We start from the raw sequence: 19,299 nt of genomic DNA, 5'->3' as shown, positions 1-19,299 counted from the left end.
AAAATGCACAATTGGTCCGTAAATGAGTAAATGTATTGTAGCATCTATGGATCTCTACACGTTTCGTGGATCTCACTAGGGTCCACTCATCAGGAATTTGATGCAGCAATTCATCTATGAAAAAAAAAAATATTATATAATACTATAATATACTATATAATATAAAATATAAAATATAAAATGTAACTCCCGATGAGTGGACCCTAGTGAGATCCACGAAACATGTAGAGATCCATAGATGTTACAATACATTTACTTATTTACGGACCAATTGTGCATTTTGTTGTGATACCTTCATGATTATTTATATACGTATAGTGTCTCATCATGTATGGATCTTTTTACTGACAATGTTTATACGCCTTTTTGCATAGATATATTACATATTTTTTTCTGTATTTTTGTGTACCATGAATTTATAATAATTTATCAATTTTATCCTAGTTGTGCCTAGTCTGTGACCCACCTCATTTAAAGTCCCATGACCACTCTTTTTTGTCTTTATATGTTAAAAAGGCCCACACTGTAGATAATACCACTGAATCCTCATAGTCAGTTTGCAGGGCTATGGTGGGATTAGCAGTGTAGATGCAAGAGAGGAAATCAAAGTTGCAAAGTCACAAGCACTCCAGATAGATGCATGTCACGTGTTTATTGTGAATATGCCCTGGATGCCAAAGAAGGTTACAAGACAGTGCTGAGAATTGTTGGTTTGCTGCAGGGTGCAGAGAGAATGTGCCTAGACATTTTTGCCAAATCCTTCTTCGGGCATTTACTCGGTATGCAGGACATACCACCAACCTATGTGGTGGAACTGGAGTTCATATGGGTAAACGTCCCCCAGGTGCTCCACCTGGGGCTTTCTTGGTGAGATTTGTGATATTTAGGGATAGGAAAATGATCCTAGCAGAGGCATAGAAGCAACTAGAATTGCTCCATGAATTTGCTAAGATTGCGATGCTTACAAATTTCTCAGCGAAGACAGAGCACCGCTGCTGGTCCTTTACTACAGTACATAGAAGACTATGAGAGAATGGTCTACGGTACAGTATGCTTTACCCTAGCAGGCTCTGTATGCAACACCGAGGTCTATCAAATTCTTGGGACGAGCAAGTGGCTTTAACCCCCTTCTATTCTTGGAGGGTGGTTGTGTATCTCTTTCCCTGAATGGAGAAGCTCATGTCTCACGATGCCTACATTTATGCTCATATTGGAAATGTCCTTCCTAGATATGTTTCTATTTTTATCCCTTCTGTTTTCTGTTTCTATAGACACCCTGAGTGATGGATCTCTGCAACAGTACTGATTCCTGTAAGAAAGAGCCCCCAAGTGACTACATGGAGTCATCAGGGACAGTTAGAACTTGCTCAGCGTGATTGCACTTCTATACTTAACTGGTACATTCATGGGTATAAGCTGGATACTGGTTTTCATTTTCATTCATTAGTTAGCACCAGTGAGTATTTATAAAGATAGTTTTATTTTGTCATTTCCCTTGAGCAGTATACAGTACTTACCTTATCTCAATGGGTTAGCACATAATCATTTGAAATGTGTTTTGTTGCCATGGTATGTGGAGGATCACCATTAGGGTTGCCATCTGTACGGTATTCACCTGGACAGTACGGGTTCTAAATCATGTGTCTGGGTCTCCTTCCGCCTGGTACCCGGACACATGATGCAGACTGCACTGTGGCTCTGTGCTCCATCTGCTCAGCTGGTGGAGGAACATGACTAGTTAATGTTATCAGGTGTAAGTTCTTATCGTTATTCAGCAGTTCTGACAATTTAATTTGAGTCCCGAAGTCCACCGGGCAACTGCCAGGAACCGCAGCATGAGGTCGGAACTGCTGAATAAAGATAAGAACTTTCTCCTGATAACATTAACTGCTCATGGTCCTCCCCCCAGCCACCAGCTAAGCAGATGGAGTGCAGAGCACAGTGTGGATGACCACAGGAGTTAAGCACTTGAGCCCGGACGGTTAAATAGTGTTCTTTCTCCTGGCCCCCGAACACAGACATTGCATGTGATTTGCACCCCCACTGCAGGTGCCGATCACATATGATGTCTGTGCAATGCGAGTTCAGCCATATGGTTGTATGGCTGAACACACATTAGATTTGCAGGAAAATAGTACAGGGATTTTTTTTCCCCTCATTGGAATGGGACCACATGGGTGTGCTCACCTATACGATCTGATTCCTGTGCAAGTTCACAGTTCACACTGCGATCTGCAAACCGTTCTGGGGGTGTCATTAAGATTGTAATGACACCCACAGTGGTTCGCAGAGGGCAGTGTGAACTGCCTGCGGGAGAGATGCGATGCAGGAACCGGCGTTGGAATCATGCTGGTTTCCACATCATATACAGTCATGTCCATAAATATTGGGACATCGACACAATTCTAATCTTTTTCACTCTATACACCACCACAATGAATTTGAAATGAAACGAACAAGATGTGCTTTAACTGCAGACTTTCAGCTTTAATTTGAGGGTATCTACATCCCAATCAGGTGAACGGTGTAGGAATTACAACAGTTTGTATATGTGCCTCCCACTTTTTAAGGGACCAAAAGTAATGGGACAATTGGCTGCTCAGCTGTTTCATGGCCAGGTGTGTGTTATTCCCTCATTATCCCACTTACAAGGGGCAGATAAAAGGTCCAGAGTTCATTTCAAGTGTGCTATTTGCATTTGGAATCTGTTGCTGTCAACTCTCAATCTCTATGAGATCCAAAGAGCTGTCACCATCACTATCAGGCTGAAAAAACAAAACAAACCCATCAGACAGATAGCAAAAACAGTGGGTGTGGCCAAATCAACTGTTTGGAACATCCTTAAACAGAGAGAACGCGCCGGGGAGCTCAGCAACACCAAAAGACCCGGAAGACCACGGAAAACAACTGTGGTGGATGACCGAAGAATTCTTTCCCTGGTGAAAAAAACACCCTTCACAACAGTTGGCCAGATCAAGATCACTCTCCAGGAGGTAGGTGTATGTGTGTCAAAGTCAACAATCAAGAGAAGACTTCACCAGAGTGAATACAGAGGGTTCACCACAAGATGTAAACCATTGGTGAGCCCCAAAAACAGGAAGGCCAGATTAGAGTTTCCCAAAAAATATCTAAAAAAAGCCTTCACAGTTCTGGAACAACATCCTATGGACAGATGAGACCAAGCTCAACTTGTACCAGAGTGATGGGAAGAGAAGAGTATGGAGAAGGAACTGCTCATGATCTAAAGCATACCACCTCATCAGTGAATCATGGTGGTGGTAGTGTCATGGCGTGGGCATGTATGGCTGCCAATGGAACTGGTTCTCTTGTATTTATTGATGATGTGACTGCTGACAAAAGCAGCAGGATGAATTCTGAAGTGTTTCGGACAATATTATCTGCTCATATTCAGCAAAATGCTTCAGAACTCATTGGACGGCGCTTCACAGTACAGATGGACAATGACCGGAAGCATACTGCGAAAGCAACCAAAGAGTTTTTTAAGGGAAAGAAGTGGTATGATATGCAATGGCCAAGTCAATCACCTCACCTGAATCTGATTGAGCATGCATTTCACTTGCTGAAGACAAAACTGAAGGGAAAATTCCCCAAGAACAAGCAGGAACTGAAGACAGTTGCAGTAGAGGATGGCAGAGCATCACCAGGGATGAAACCCAGCGTCTGGTGATGTCTATGCATTCCAGACTTCAGGCTGTAATTTACTGCAAAGGATTTGCAACCAAGTATTAAAAAGTGAAAGTTTGATGGATGATTGTTAATCTGTCCCATTACTTTTGGTCCCTTAAAAAGTGGGAGGCACATATACAAACTGTTGTAGTTCCTACACCGTCCACCTGATTTGGATGTAAATACCCTCAAATTAAAGCTGAATGTCTGCAGTTAAAGCACATCTTGTTTGTTTCATTTCAAATCCATTGTGGTGGTGTATAGAGCCAAAAAGATTAGAATTGTGTCGATGTCCCATTATTTATGGACCTGACTGTATGTGTGAACCTAGGCTCAGGCTCGTTTACACATGTGGTGCCCTCTGAAGAGCAATCCATGTTTGGATTGCTCTTCAGAGGGAATTTGACAGGCAGTGAGGAGGTGTTATATCGCCTCCTCATCACCTGTTTAAACTCCACAGCAGCACCCCGCAACTGAATGCATTGCACATGGATGCAGGAAACCCTCATTCACTTGGATGGGCCACATTCAGCAGGCATTACTGCTCGCTGAACCCAACAGTGCAGACAATTTTTGCTACACTGTGATGCAAAGAATTTTGGCTATTGCTTGTGTACATTCCCCCTCTGCTGCCTTTGCAGCTTAAGAGGAACAGTTGGGCAGCAGTAAAAACTGTTATGCCCCGTACACACGGTTGGATTTTCCAATGGAAAATGTCCGATCGGAGCGTGTTGTTGGAAATTCCGACCGTGTGTGGGCTCCATCGGACATTTTCCATCGGATTTTCCGACACACAAAGTTTGAGAGCAGGATATAAAATTTTCCGACAGCAAAGTCTGATCGCGTCAATTCCGACCGTGTGTGGCCTGTTCCGACGCACAAAGTGCCACGCATGCTCAGAAGAAATTCCGACACGGAACAGCTCGGTCTGGTAAACTTAGCATTCGCAATGGATACAGCACTTTCGTCACGCTGCAATGTTAAAAATGGTTTAATACAGCGCACTCTCTTCTTCTTTATAATGTGACAAGAATTAAGTAGTTTTGCTGCTCATATTCACACACACTTCTCACAAACTTATTTCTTTACTATTTATCGGGATTCCCTCAATATATTTTGATTTGTCACATCTGACAACATTATTTTGGTGTTTTTTTTTTTTTTGTTTTTAAGGCCGATTATTTTTTTTTTTGGTTTGTATTTTTTTCCAGGGTTATTTTTTGTTTTTGGGATTTTTATTTGTACTCCAGAAAATTTTTGTTTGTGTTTTTTGTGTCAAGTTACCACAACACCATTGATATGTTGTTCTATTTAATCTGTAGGAGATTGTTTGGTGGTGTTGTCCCTTGTTAATTTCACATTTTATGTTAGAAATGTACCTGAATCGTCACCAACAAACTGTCCTTTTTGGATGAAAACACACATAGGAGAGTATAATTTTCCAAAAAATAACTTTTATTAAGGGCTCACAACTAAACAAAGAGGGAGGCAAAGCTGGAAAAACTGCAGAAATGGGTGAAGCCTTGGACCCCCAGGGCAGACATCAATTATTTTCTGGCAAAATTGGTGGCCTTGGGAGTCCTTATCTAAGGGAGTGCAGTCTGGTCCAGAAGTCCCAGAGATCCTGAAAGCAGCAGATGACATCTGTGTCCCCAGGCTGTGGTCATACGAGAGACTGCAGCTTTTGTCAGACCAGACTGAACCCAGGGCCATCACTCTCTGGTCTTCCTTCCACGCTTCCTTCCACGCGGTGGCTCTGGTGGTGGAGTTGTGGCAGCAGGAGGAGGAGGAGGATGGTCAAACTCAATCACATCGGTCTTGGGTGTTAATTCCCCACTCACCCCCTTAGTTAGGACTTGCTCACACAGGAGGCATTGACCCTCCTGCATGCCCTGCAGTTTGGTGGCAGCCATGCAGGCAAAGGCCTCTTCAGGAGTGGGTAAGGCTCGGAGGGACACAGAAGCCTCCTGAATGAGACTGAGCGCTGAATCCTGCATGGGAGTCGTCTTCCTCGCTCTTTTATATGGAAGGCGGAGGGGAGGAACCTGCGATTCAGTCAGGCTGCGACTGGTCCCAGGCTTCTCTTGGCTGACACTTAGCCCCGCCTCCTCCTGGCTGCCACTAATCCCCGCCTCCTCCTGACTGCCACATTCCACAACCTCCTCCTGGCTGAGGTCTTCCTGTGTATGAAAAAGGGACATAGTTTTAGTTTTTTAGTCATCAATCACACACAATTTTCACCTCATGACTGTTGCAAATTGACTGTTACCAAATATAACAGACTATCCTTCTGAGCCCAGGATTTTTCATTCTTGTCCCAATTTTTGGTGCCCACTACTGTCTATTGATATGTAAAACACTTTTTTCAATCAGTATTAGTGATCAATAATAACATCTAATAAGCATAATTTATTTATTGACCAGAAATCTGTAGAAGAACGCTATACCTGACTCCAGCTGGGCTCCTCCACTCCTTCCTGGCTGGAAGGCCCAGGTTGGACATCAGAAGCCTCAGCTGGGGTGGAAGGAAGAGTGGAAGGAAGAGTGGAGAGGGATTCCCTGACTTCAGTGTGGTCTGACAGAAATCGCAGTCTCTCATAGTACCACAGTCTGGGGACATAAATGTCATCTGCTGCAGCTCCGGACCTCTGGGAATCCGTGACCTTCTTGCGCTCCCTAAGATAAGTGCTCCTCAGGCCACCAATTTTGTTTTTTAAATAAGGGATGGTTGCTGTGGGGCTTCACCAACTCCAGCAGTTTCTCCAGCACTGCCTGCCTCTTTTGTTTATTGTTGTAATGAGGATGTCTCACCTGCCACAGACAGGGCAGCTCCCTGTATTTGTCTATGAACAGGGGGAGAAAATTGTGGTCGTTGAAGCCATCCATTTTCTCTGCAAGACACAACACAAGACAAACCCTAAGGTCAGGCCAAACTCTCCTAATCTTGTTACAATATAGGCTTCAATTTCGAAGCAGTATAGGCCCAAGTTTAGATCTTACCTTCGTTATCACGATCGGCACTTTCGATGCTCCTTCCTCCGCTCACAGATCGTACGTAATACGCACGCGTGTTACGCTTTATACACATTGCGCATGCGTGTAACTCCGCCCGCCCCTGACGTTCTTTCTAGTCTATTCCCCGCCCCCTTTCGTTTGGCGCAGTGGGGGAAGAGCACATGGCGGATACACAGCAGGTGCGTGCTAATTATAGCAATGAGGAGTAGGAGGAGGAAAGCCCAGAGCCTGAAACGTCCCGATCCAGAAGGAGATTTAAGGCCTCAAATATGTCCTTTGGGGAGATGTTGGAGATGGTCGACATCCTGAAGAGGGCCGACTATGAGGGCAAGTATGGGCCTTACCCCAACCCCAATGTCCGAAAGGCCAAGATCATGGCGAAAGTGGTCAAAAGTCTGCACTGGCATTTCGGGGTACGACGATCGAAAGATCAGCTCAGGAAGCGGTGGTCGGACCTGAAATTACGAGAACATGAGCAGTACAGAAAGATCCGGAGAGTGCTGCAAAAAAGTAAGTAGTTGTCCTGTGTTCCGATTATTTATGTTTATTACGTTCGTGCTGCTCCATGTGCTTTTCTTACAAGTCTACATTTTTACATGGCAAATTTCATGTTCATGGGTACATTATTCATTCGTATCAAACATTTTTCTTTCAGCCTATAAAACACCATTGTTTAGGCCATATGCATTTGGCCACAATTTTTACGCCCTACTTGTCAGAAACTATTTTGGTTGGGTAGATGGCTTAGTTACTAGAATGAAATGCAAATTAGATTCTGTGTAAGGAGAGGACACTCAGCAGCTGTTTTCACATCTGGACACTGGAGCACTAGTGTGGGACACAAGAACACCATTTTTAGTAGGGGTCCCACACAGGTGCTCCAGTGTATACTATAGGGGGGTCTCCATCTGTGAAGCTTGTACAAAACAGGTAAAGTATTGAAGCTTGACAAAGGACACTGAAAATGCCACATTTTGGAACTCTGCCAAAATAGACAATTGTACCACACTTCCAAGCAATGTTTTATATTTATAGTTCTGCCATCTTCTGGAAGAAGGTGAAATCCCACCAACCCAAGAAGAGCAGGAGGAAGAAGACGTGGTGGAAATTGTCACCACAACAGGTGAGTGTCTGCGACCACAGACCCAGGTAAGAGATGGATGCCGGCATATTTTTAAAACCTTTTTTTTTGGGTTTCTCTCTTTTTAGGTGATCGTTATGTTGTGGATCCAGATCCTTTCACATCAGAAAGTGCCCAGATCCTGATCGGGGAGATCATGGGGTGTAATTTAGAATTGGAAAACCTCAATAAAAACATCAATGATGTGATTCAAAAAAATAAAAACATCATTGATGTTTTGGGGTGAGTTTAAAACCCCTCCCAATCACTTTTTTTTTGTGTGCTCCAATGTTCAAAATGTTTGCAAGTTTTGTCGAAAAGCCTAATTTGGAGGATGCACACAGTGTGCCAACATGTGCTATCTGCCATCACGGGAGATCAATGGACGCGTTTTGGGGGTGCAACCCCTTCCTCAATAATAAAGTAGCTGAGAGGAAGTGGTTTCTCCCCCAAAACACGTCCCTTGATCCCCCATGATGGCAGCTAGCACATGTTGACATTGGGAAATTTGTGTGCATCTTCCAAATTTGGCTTTTCCTGGGGTGACTTCACCTCATCTGAACGCAATATCAAACACAGTTCCTAAATACTCATGTCTGATATTGCCTTCAAGTTCTACCAAATGTGAACTTTGTAAGTTCAAGATTTGTGGCTTTCTTGTTGGTTTTACACATGCCTGTTTTAGCTTAAATGGACATTTATCTGTTTGATAATGCTACCCCAAACATTGTTATACCACAAACAGGTTGTTTTGTTAGAAAAAACTTTTCTAAATGCACATGTGATTGTGCAGGTATTAAAGAGATTGTTAAGCAAGAATGTGTGGATTATTGTGTCAACGCTAAAACACTTTGTTGGTGATGTCATTGCTGTTTTCTGTGAAAATGGGGGTTATTTCCTAAGGGAAAATCCTCTTTGCACTACAAGTGCAGTTTCACTGCACTTGTAGTGCAAAGTGTCTTTGCCTTTAGTAAATAACACCCAACAGTGCTTTGTATAAGGTTACACAATCACGCCATTTTCTGGACTCAGCACATTTCTGTCACGGTCAGCTAAAACAAACACAAGCAGTAAATGTCCACAAAGATTTTCTTTTTTTTGATTTTTTATTTGATAAAGGCTTCACAAATTTGCTGGCATATTGATGGCCCCCCTACCCACAAAGAACTCCAGGTATCGTAACCGGACATCACGGGCACTCAGGAAGGGCAAGCCAGGACGTTTATACTCCGCCATATGGATGGGTGTCAGAAATAGGCGGAACCGGCTGGCCAGGATTCCAAATGTGTTCTCCACCACTCTTCTGGCTCTGGCCAGCCGGTAATTAAAAACCCTCTGTTCCGGGGTGAGGGTCATCATAGGGAATGGCCGCATAAGATGGTCCCCCAGCGCAAACGCTTCATCAGCAACGAACACGAATGGGAGTCCTTCCACATTGTCCTCTGGAGGTGGCAAGTCCAAGCTGCCATTCTGTAGACGCCTGTAGAACTCCATCTGGGCGATGACTCCACCATTGGACATCCGGCCATTCTTCCCCACGTCCACATACAAGAAGTCGTAATTAGCCGACACCACCGCCAACATCACAATACTATTGAACCCCTTATAGTTGAAATAGTATGACCCCGAGTTGGGTGGTGGGTCGATGTGGACATGTTTCCCATCAATTGCCCCTCCGCAGTTAGGAAAGTCCTACCGCTCGGCAAAGTGGGAGGCCACAGTCTGCCATTCCTGTGGCGTGGAAGGAAACTGTTGAGGAAAACAAAAATAAATTAATATTTTTGCATAATAATCACATAAACATGGTAAGCAGATTAGACACAAACATTCTTGGCCAACCTCCAGATAGCATTTATTAAGGGGAATTTAACAACACCAAAGTATAAGGTACACCTATCATATCCCCCCCCCTCTCATGGGCCATTTCTAACATTATGGGGGGTGGGGAAATCTTGGACAGGTAACCCTCTCCACTTCATTGAGAGATGAATGCCTAAATACAGGGTATTACTTGGAACAGCCCCTCCTTAGTTACACTATTGTCAGCCCACTGGACAGGTAAGAAGTGTCATAATACAAAGATATAAATACACACTGTACACATTTGAGGACATTTGGACATTCTGCTATTACCTGTCAAGATAATAATAGGATATAAAAAGTTTAAACAGTACCATTTGAAAGTATACAGGCAGGCCCTTGCACTACATGCTTTGGGGAATTCATCCATAAATCTGAGCACAAAAGAGATGGGTATAGTGTGTATGGGTTTGGCAAAGTCAGCAGATAGATGATTGATGATAGATAGAGAATTGGGATCAGCTGACTTAGCAGTTGGGGGGAGGGAGGGTTACTAAAAATGGTTTGGGGACACCACAAAAAAAAAGCCTCTGCCACTCTGCCTGAATTTAAAGCAAAAATCACATATAAAAACATTTTAGGGGGTGTTTGGGGTAAAGCACTACTATGGAGCTGACAAAATACATTGTTAAGTGACTACATGAGGTGAATATAGGGCAGGAGAGCATGCTGGGGAGGTTATTGAAGGCCAATCTGTATGAAGGACCTAAAAAATTAATTACATAAAAATCCATCATTCATTAGGACAAAGGGGACATTCAATATATTATCAATCATTCAATACAATAAAATGTGATATTAAAGGATAAAAATCTTACCTTCATATACTCCTTCTGCAGGACCTGGATGATGGCAGAACAGGTCTCTGCGATTATGATCCCCAGAGCCTGGGGGGAGATGCCTGTCGAGAACTTGAGGTCCTGCAGGCTTCTCCCCGTCGCCAAGTACTGCAGGGTAGCGACGAGCCTCTGCTCCGGAGTGATGGCTTGCCTCATGCAGGTATCCTGCCTGCTGATATAGGGGTTCAGCGAAGCCAACAAACGGTGAAATACGGGTTCCGTCATCCTGAGAAAGTTCCTGAAATCGTCAGGATTATTCTCACGGATCTCACGGAGCAAAGGCATATGAGAGAACTGGTCACACTGAAGCAACCAATTCTTGGTCCATGAACTCCTCCCCACCCTGTTCATGGACTGGACTTGTGTCAAGATCAGGACCCCAACAACAAGCCCCCACACAGCACGAACTCTACGAGGAGTATGTATACGAAACATGGCTAGAAAACGGTCGGATGCTCAGAACGAAGTAACAGAACGCACTGAAGAACAGCAAGGTCTGTGAAGAGCGACCTGAAAAACAGTAACGAACGAACAAGAACACAATGACTACTTAAAGTCACGCGAAGCTTGCTTGCACGCACTGAAGAGCAGATACAAACCCACAAGCACAAACTGAACCGCAGAAAACGATCTGAAAGCCACGAGTCTGAAAAAGCTTGAATCGTCTCTCACCAAACTTTTACTAACACGAGATTAACAAAAGGAGCCCAAAGGGTGCCGCTCTTGGTTCTGAACTGGCCTTTTCTAGTCTCGTCGTACGTGGTTGACGTCACCGCGTTGTTGGCGATCGGAAATTACGACAACTTTGTGTGACCGTGTGTACGCAAAACAAGTTTGAGCCAACATCCGTCGGAGAAAATCCTAGGATTTTGTTGTCGGAATGTCCGAACAAAGTCCGACCGTGTGTACGGGCATTACTGTCCCCAACCACAAGTATAAATGAAGTCACGGAGCACTCTGAAGAGTAATCCACAGTGGATCATATTTTTAAAAAGTATTTGACAAGTGGTAAAGAAGCGTTATGTTTTCTCCTCACCGCCTGTTTTTAACCCCTAAAATCCCATGCCAATGTGCTGTAGCCAAGTGCATTGCACACAGTTGCTGCACAGCCCCATTCAGTTGAATGGGTCGAGTTAAGCAAGTGCAGTGCCATAGGCTAGGTTCTTTCACACAGGCGATCCTGCCGGTGGACTCCACTTTGCTCAGTGGGGGATCGATCTGCTGATCTCTGCTGAGCAGGCAGATGACAGGTCTATCTCCGCTCACTGTGCAGAGATGGACCTGTCAGAGCCCTGTTCTCCATTTTCATCCAATCCCATCCGATCCCATCCGCTAGACGGATGGAAAATAGGGTCACCATCTGTCTGGATTTCACGGACAGAATCGGATCGCATAGCGGCAGGTGTCAGCGAGCATGTCACCGCTAACATCTGTCGCTCCATAGAGGTGAATGGAGGCTCTGATCAGGTCCGCCTGAAAAACTGACAGGTGGACCTGATCAGAAAGTCCATGTGAAAGGGGCTTTAGTGTTCGGGTTTGGCTTGAAGAAAAGGTGGCAACCCAAATCACCATCTAGCACGGCTATTTAAAAGAGAATAAATGTGGCGCTAAATTACGTCAGGATAAGTGAGTAAATTACGTCAGGATCAACGCACCACTGAATAATACTGTTCTGATTTCCGCTGCTGGGCACCTGACTCAGGGTGGAATAACCCAGCTCTAACAAGCCAGTTCAGGTTAGGCTTATCAGACTCCATCAAAGACTCCTTAGTACACTACCCTGAACCAAAGTCATTGAATGAAGCCATGCAAGTAGCCATCCATATAGACAGGCGTTTATGGGAAAGGCGTACAGAGAGGTTTGTTTCTTTGCCCCCTAGTATGCTGACCACCTTTTCTTCATTTCCTGAGCTCTCTCAACCTCCCCATGAGGATGAGCCCATGCAAATTGTCGGTACCCATTTATCCTCTGGGGAAAAGGCTAGAAGAATATCTCAGGGACTCTGCTTTTACTGTGGCAACCACGGCCACTTTGTCACTAGCTGTCCTCATGAGCCGAGAAATGCCAAAAGTCTAGTGCATGTGGGGTCTGCTGCTATAGACTATATTGTGTCAATTTCCCTCAGAGATAAACTATTGGTTCCTGCACAACTTAGCTCTGCCAAGTTTTGTCACCGCCTTTCAGCTTTCATAGATTCTGGTGTTGCTAGCAATATCATTGATAGGGAACTAGGAAACCGTCTACAGATTCCGATGACTAAGGTGCACAGACCCTTCTCTGTCTTAGCTGTTGATAACTCTCCCTTGTCCATGGGCCTGGTGACCTTGTGCACTGTACCTATTACCCTGACCATTGGGGAATTTCATAGGGAGACAATTAGCTTCTACTTGATCTCATCTCCCGCCTATCCCCTTATCTTAGGGTATCCCTGGCTTAAACTTCACAACCCACACATAGACTGGGCTAAAGAGGAGATTAGGTCTTGGTCCCAGACCTGCATCCAGAATTGCATTAAAACTGCTGACCAGTTGCCCATTTATAACTCTTGTGTGGTCAGTACCAGTCATGTGCCTTTATTACAGTCCTATTCAGATCCTGATCATGACAATGTTTCCAAATATGACTCCAGTTTACATAACCATGTGCCTTTATATGACTCTATTATAGCAAAAGATGCTGACAAGTCTATTGAATTCTCTACAGGTCACCTCTCCAGCCAATTGCCACAGCCTGCTGAATCCTCTCCTCCTGAAAGCCAAACTTATCCGTTGTCTTACAGCCTTGAGCCCTGTTTGGAAACTTCATCTAAGTTCTCAGAAGTCAAGCCCAATGGATTACCCCTACCTTTGTCTGTCGCTAAACTCCCTTTGGGCGCACAGCCAGGCTAACTTGTCTGCAAGTTCTACAGACGCTACACCTGGCGATGCGATTCAGGCAGTTGCTACACCTGATGATGCGATTCAGGAAGTCGCAACACCTACGATGCGATTAGGACAGTCTCTATGCCTGGCGATGTGGCCTAGTCGGCCACTGCATCAGTTATGCCAGTCCAGCCAATGCCCATTGAGCTTCTTGATTTTTCTTATTCAGGACTTTCTGTAACCTGGCCTCACTCTACTTCTACTACTCCCATTCTAACCGGTCTAATGCCCTGTACACATGGTCGGACATTGATCGGACATTCCGACAACAAAATCCATGGATTTTTTTCCGACGGATGTTGGCTCAAACTTGTCTTGCATACACACGGTCACACAACGTTGTCGGAAAATCCGATCGTTCTGAACGCGGTGACGTAAAACACGTACTTCGGGACTATAAACGGGGCAGTAGCCAATAGCTTTCATCTCTTAATTTATTCTGAGCATGCGTGGCACTTTGTGCGTAGTCTGTTTGCTCAGTTCGCATCTGCCCTGGCGTGGTGGCCAAGCACTATAGCATTGTGTATAAGTCCTGGGGGCAACCAAGTACCGATAGGCCTGCTTGCCTTAAGGGAAAGGGGGCTGCTATAGGTGAAGCACACAGTAGTTAGCTATAGTGTCTGACTACCTGCGTTGGGGTAGACGTGACAATGGGCTTATCTCTCATTTACAGATCAATCATGATAACTCTGGAGCGAGGGTAATAGTGTCTTTGGACATATGAATGCAGTGTTATGCCATATGGGTTTTGGTCAAATTTTTGAAATGGATATCTACGCAGGGGGCATTCATGGAGCCATGGAAGATGGACGTCTGATCTCCCTGCTCCGTGCCACCTGAACACATACTGCGGCATAGCGGGCTCCCTCTCTCCACAACAGCGCCGTTCTGACATCCGGAGTTCCCCCTAACTCTGGAGCTACCACCAGGCATGTATAAGTGACATGAATCAAAGAACAAACAGCAGGAACAGCTTAAGTCGTCTCCCGCTGTGAAGACGGCCAAGATGGCACTGGAGCCTCCGACTCCCCACAAGACAGCGCAGCTCTCACCCTCCGCTGATCAAGCATACCAAGATGACAGCTTACATCAATTCCCCTCAGATCTGCGTAGCCCTCCTGAGCCCTCTGTAGATGTCAGAAGATCCACTCCATTATCAGGGAGGAAATCACAGCAGCTTCCCGCAAGCTTTCCTCAGACCTTACCAAAGGCTTAAAGGGCTTGGGCACTAACTAATTGGAGAACCATATGGATCTTGCAACCACAGTGTTGGAAGGGCATGAACAGGACGCAGACAACATCCAGGCTGCACTAGATCAACTTCAGGATTAGCTGGAAGACACCTAAAACCGTGGCTGGAGAGGCAATCTTTACCTCCTTGGCCTCCCTCCCCCCAGGGCACAGCTACTGCCTTTTTCCAGGAACTGGCCCTGAAATCCCATTGGAATGCATGGAACTGGATCGCATACACTGTGCATTATCCGCTAAACAGCCTGATGGTCCTCCATGAGATGTCATCATGAAATTTCATTATTTCTGTACAAAAGAGAAGCTGTTACAGGCAGCCCATGAACAGCAAGAACTCTCCTTTCAAGGCAATTCGCTTCAGCTGTTTGCGGACATATCACCGATTACTATTACCAAACGGCAGAATTTAAAACCCTACCTGCAAATCCTACAGACTCATGGTATAAAATACAGATGGTGATTCCCTTTTAAGTTATCCTTCTCCTATCAGCAACGTCAGTTCCACGCAGTTACTAGAGCAAAGCTTCGTTGCCGCTTTTAAGACCTGAAATTTGATATCCTGCCATCACCAGGCTCTACATACTCATTGATCCAGCTGCCTCAGTCTTCATAACCTCTGCTGTCCTGACCTTGTTCATCCCACAAGACATCCCAGTCATTTCTAGGAGGCTCTCAAGCTTTCTGCTCCCTGCAAGCTCAACGCTTCCATGAGGTTTCTCCTGGCTGAGTCTCTGCCCACAGAAGTTTCTTCTGGTCCCCCAATTCGTGGCCTTCATGTTTGCCCTGATTGAATGGCCTGGTAACTCAGTCACATACCCAGTTCTCTCCCTTTTTGATTTTCCCTTCTTTTTCTTTTTTTTTCAGGCTTTGTGAATATATATAGATATACAGCTGTATAAAAAATGCATATATATAGATATCTATAGATAGATATCTATCTATAGATATCTATATATATCTATATATATATATATATATTTATTTAATAGGCCGTGACTGTCCCTTCCCACAGTGTTTGCCGGAAGGCAGATCACTTATACGCTACGCAATGCCAATCTGGGTCTCTTGCATCTTCAGGGAACATCAGCGCATATTGGACATATTTGATTCCTTGGCAATCATTTACTAATTTTTAATCCAGATATATTCCTGGCCGGATGGCCCTAGCCTAGGTATAATGTTTCAGTTACTTACTGCTTTATTAAATTCGGTAAAGTCCCCACTCCCCCCTCCCATTTTTTTTTCCTCTTATTATCATTTAAGTTGAACCCCGGGTCCCCACCCGCTCGGATCGGTCTCTCTCTATTTCCCGGTGCCATTACAGAGGGCTACTACTGCTGTAACATCCCAGCTTCATACCTTTAGAATGTTCATTGGTACAAATATATATACTTGGTCTCTTGGCGTACCTGGCGCCTGGACTGGTCTTTGGAACGGATGTTTTGTACATCTTCAGTTACGAATTAAGTTTTAAAAAATATCATGCCCATTTTAATGTTCCAGTTTACCATATTTTCAATACTAATGCTGCCGCTTAGTTCAGGCGGACACTTGCGCTCTACTACCTGGCTCTTGGTTATGGTGTTTGTCTTTCCCATCAGCCATCCCTTTTGTGGGCTTGTAGACCCACAGCTCGTTGCATGTATGCACTCTATTTGTGCGATGAATCAAAACGTTCTTATCTTCACATCATTCTCACCTTTTTTCCTGTTTTCTATCTTCACCAGATCTACCTCTTTTTTCCTGGCCTCAGAGGATAATGTTAGTATGCCTAACCCTTCCACTTGTGATGGCGCTTAACTGGTTATCTCTTAATGTCCAGGGTTTGAATTTGCAGCAGAAACGAGTCAAAGTATTTTGCTAACTCAGGAAACGCAAAGTTCATGTTGTCTGCTTGCAGGAAACTCACCTATTGGCTACTTCTCACCTCAAATACTTTGATGCTCATTACCCTCTTGTGTATCAGGCTAATGGCCCGACCAAACAATGAGGGGGCCTGATTGCCTTCCACAAAACCACCCCTTCCACTTGCAAAAAACAATTATCTGGCCTTAACAGGAGGTATCTATTGCTTCAAGGTTTGCTTCAGGATACTGAAGTCAAAATCCTGACTTATTATGCACCTAATGTAAACCCGGGTCCTTTTCTTACTCTTGGTGGCCCATCAGGTTGGTACATTGTTGTTGGCTGGTGACTTCAATTTGGTTTTGAACCCTAAGTTGGATAAATACGACTGCAAAGAGATTTCAGCTAGCACTTGCTGATCACGATTCTGGAGGGAACAACATCCTTTAGCAAAAGATTAATGCATTACTCCCACCCCCATCAGTCTCAATCCAGAATTGACCATGTTTTTATGTAACGCAAACACCTTCCTCTAGTACTCTCGGTGGACGTACTAACTGCGCCATGGATGGATCATGACCCAGTGATAGTCACTTGTCGGTCTTTACTTTGCAGACTGCAACACTCCCCATCGGTCATGAACTCATTACTTTCAATTAAGGAGATAAAAACTGTCCTCCTACAAAAATCCAAGAATTATTTTGAGCTCAACACAAGGTCAGTTTAATCTCCTGTTACCCTATGGGAGGCTTATAAGTTGGTCCTACAAGGCCATATCATACAAATAGCAGCGAGACGTAAAAGAGAACATTTACATAAACAACACCAACTGGAAGCTAGACTGGAACTGGTCTCGGAACAGTTCAAACATATGCTTCCCCCTCTAACCATAAGCTAGTAGACCAAGCTCGTACTGAACTAAATCTTTGCCTGACACTTCAGTGGACTCAACAAAACTGGCACACAAAGGCTAACAAGCCTGATATCATGTTGGCTAGGAGGCTTTTCACCTTTGTCCTAAAGCATTCTCCTATCACCTTGAGAACTAGACACAATGTTCTCACTAGCAACCTTGTTTGGTATTAGAGGAATTTAGATATCGTCTCACCTCTCTGTACACCTCATCTGCCCAGGCAAATGATCAGGATATAGCTCACGTCTTAGAAAACCTATCCCTTCAAAAACTCTTCCTGTCTCATAGAAAACTTGTGGATAACCCCATTTCGGAAGTGGAAATCCTACAGTGCATCAAGGACCTAAAATTAGGCAAAAGGCCTGGCCCTGGTGGCTACTCTGTCAAAAAGTTTGCAGGAGTCATCGCTCCACATTTATAGAATGCAGTTCAAGGGGGAGCTACTTTTTCTTCTTCCCTCCTGACTGCGAACATTGTTATGATCCCTAAACCTGTTAAGAACCTACACACTTGGGCAAACTATCAACCTATCTCCTTGATCAATATAGATTTAAAAATCTTCAGAAAGATTCTGGCAAACAGGTTAAATTCTTTTCAAGCTCGTCTTATCAAAAAAGACCAGGTGGGATTCGTCCCGGAACTTCAAACAGGAGATGCCATCCGCCGAGTCCTGCAACTACTCAACATGGCCAAAGGTAGATCTTTAGAGATGATGCTTTTGCCATTAGATATAACAAAAGACTTCGACACTCTCTCATGGCCTTACTTGACTGCGGTCCTCCGTCATTATGGTTTTGGACTTTTTTTCATGCAGTGGATGGCGGCTCTATATAGTACACCCAAAGCTAAAATTAGACACCATGGGTTTGAGTCCTCAGTCTTCCCGATTAACAGGGGCACTAGGCAAGGCTGCCCCCTCTAACCACTCTTGTTTATGCTAGCCATGGAGCCTCTGGTGGAAGCAATCCTCAGTAGTAGACATGTGTAGTTCGTTTCGTTCCGAATGAATATTCTGACAAATTTTTTGTTATTCGGAGATTTGGATATATACAAATACCTGAATTACAATATAAACAAATTTTACCGAATGCTCCGAATAATAAAATTAGTAATGAAATTCGTCCGAATTTCAGAAATTCGGACTGAAATTCGAATTGAGTTTTGAGAATTGAACTCCAGTCCAATTCTCACTACACATACACTACTGAAATCAAAGACTGTGTGTGTTATTAGAGTACCATTTCGAAATAATTCTGTTTTTGTTAAGCCAAAGGTGATTTAAAGAGTCATTGTAATCATTCTATGAAGAATATTCTTTTGTTTGTTCACGTTGCTGCATTTGAATTGAAAACAATATAACAATTTTTTTCGACCGATTCGAAAAATTATCGATTTGATCACTTCAAATCTGTAAATTCGAAGAAAATTCGAAAATTCCAAATACAAATTCTGAAAACGAATTCCAAATACGAATTCAGAAAACGAATTGAACTAATCAATCAAATTTAACTAAACAAAATAACTAGATTAACGAATCAAAACGCAACAACACAAAACTAATTTTTTCGTCATGCACATGTCAACGCAGTAGTCCAGGCGTGAAGGGTGTGGATGTTGCAGGAACCACTCATAGGATCTCCTTGTTTAAGGATGACATTTTACTGTCTCTGAAGTCCCCTCGCCTTTCCTTACCCAATTTGACGAAGGCTCTAGATATTTTTGCTTACCTCACTGGACTTCATGTTAATCCTGCCAAATATGGGGCGCTGTTGGTGTCCATTACATTGCAAATTCAGGATGCCTTGCGGAGATCCTTCCCATTTCAATGGCTGGACTACTTGCCATATTTG

Source organism: Aquarana catesbeiana, linkage group LG05 (assembly GCF_042186555.1).
Source record: "Aquarana catesbeiana isolate 2022-GZ linkage group LG05, ASM4218655v1, whole genome shotgun sequence".
NCBI lineage: Eukaryota > Metazoa > Chordata > Amphibia > Anura > Ranidae > Aquarana > Aquarana catesbeiana.
This window is presented reverse-complemented; position numbering follows the sequence as displayed.